Raw genomic sequence first — 2,386 nt, 5'->3', positions numbered from 1 at the left:
GATGATGATGATGATCAAAATGGTAATGATAGTAGTAATAAAAATAATAATGATGACGATGATGTTGGTGATGAAGAGAACGATGATGGTGGTGGTGATAATGATGTTGATGATGATCACAATGGTAATGATAGTAGTAATAAAAATAATGAGGATGATGATGAAGACGATGATGTTGGTGATGAAGAGAACGTTGATGATGGTGTTAATATTTTGATAGAATACTCTCCGTGGACAGACAGCAGAATCAAAGACGATGAAGGCAAAGAACAGCAAGAAAAATCTTCTTCATCATCACCATCATCATCACCATCATCACCATCATCATCATCATCGTCGTCGTCATCATTGTCAGCAGTCAACAAGCAATATAATTCAATTTATGACAACAAAATTGACGATGACGAATATGATTATGATGAAGCCGATGATGATGATGATGATGATGATAAGGAATACGACGATGATGATAATGCTGCTGTTGATGATAATGATGGTATCCACCATGATGATGATGATGAAAATGATGACGATGATGATGACTACAACGACAAAAAAGGTAGTTTTGCTATGTAATCAAGTTTGTATGGATGTTAGAAAATGTTTGTATATGCGTACATGTATGTACATTTGCCTGTGTGTGTATGTTGTATATATGTTTTTATGTATGTTTGTATGGTATGTTTGTATGTATGTTTGTATGTATGTTTGTTTGAACGTTTGTATGTTTGTATGTATGCATGTTGTTTTTATGCGTGTCAAAATTTATGTATCCGTTTGGCCAATAAAGAGTCCAATTAGCTCATTTAGCTGACAGGGCATGAGCAATGGCCATCTTGTTGTTGTTGTTGTTTTTATTATTATTATTATTATTATTTTTGTAATTAATGTTACCCCCCTCCCCTCTAGAAATTCACCCCTTGTTGCCACCACCCACATCCATCAGGGTCTTGCAGTTGAGTAACGGCCTCAATATTACCTGGCAACCCGTCATATTATCGCCAACACATCATCAACATCATCATCAACAACAAAAGCATCAACAAAAACATCAACAACATCAACAACAGCAGCAGTCTTCAAATCAGCATCACCAACAATCGCAACTACAGCATTTGCAGCAGCAGCAAAATCGATCATCAACTTCGGCAACGTTTCTATCTTCGAGCCATTTATCATCATCATCATCATCAACAACAACATCATCGTCGTCGTCCCATTCGTCGTCTTCTTCGCCATTCTCATCAACATCGAGGTCATTAGCGAAGCAGCTGACAAACAAGACATTATTTTTAGAACAGCCGTCAAAAACATCTAAAAAATCCCCCACTAATTATCATACCGCTTCATCAATTTCCGCTTCCGCTTACAATTCGTCATCATCATCATCATCATCTACTTTATCATCATCATCTACTTCATCATCATCGCGACCACTAACGCCAGATTACTACACGATTCAGTATCGCGTTTCTTCTGCCCACCAGTGGTCAGTCGTCCCGACGGCTGACCGCATACCCCCCGACGTTGGCCACCATTTCTGGCCGACAGCCACCCGCGGCTCGCTCTACAGTTTCAGGATGTTCAGCGTAAAAAATGGCCGGGCTAGTAACTTCAGTCAAGTCTACACAATAAAGTTTGATGGTTAGTTTGTTTGTTTGTTTGATGGCTTTTTTGTTTGTTTGTTTGTTTGCTGGTTGGTTGGTTAGTTGGTTGGTTGATTAGTAGATTGATTGATTGAGTAATTCAGTGATATTCAGTTGGTTGATTGATTGAATTTTAAACTTCCAGATCATGTTTGTTTGTTTGTTTGTTTGTTTGTTTGTTTGTTTGTTTGCTGGTTAGTTGGTTGGTTGGTTGGTTAGTTGGTTAGTTGATTAGTTAATTGATTGATTGAGTAAGAATTCAGTTGGTTGATTGATTGATTGATTGAATTTTAAACTTCCACATCATGATTGCTGGCCGCCAAGTTGTTGTTTGTTGATATTCGTACTAGTCATAACTCATGTAAAGTTGTTATGTTATTCATGTTTAGTATTATTATTATTAGTAGTAGTAGTAGTAGTGGTGGTAGTAGCGTTATTATATTAATAGCAATAGTAGGAGTGGTATTTGAAGTTACAGCAGCAGCAGCAGCAGTAGTAGTAGTAGCTGCAGTAGCAGTAGTAGTAGCAGTTGTAGCAGTATAACAATAATCTTGAAATTATTGTCATCGTCATTATGGAGCTAGACAGGGTGATTTATAAAATTTCGTTATTACATACTTCCGTTCTAAACTTGCAATAAAAATTACAGTGAAGATAAACATTTGAAGGACATAATAAAAATAATAATAACAGTCATAATAATAATAATAAAAATAATAATAATAATTGTAGAATGTTAG

Source organism: Helobdella robusta, assembly GCF_000326865.2.
Source record: "Helobdella robusta unplaced genomic scaffold HELROscaffold_85, whole genome shotgun sequence".
Classification (NCBI taxonomy): Eukaryota; Metazoa; Annelida; class Clitellata; order Rhynchobdellida; family Glossiphoniidae; genus Helobdella; species Helobdella robusta.
Note: the sequence above shows the minus strand (reverse complement) of the source record.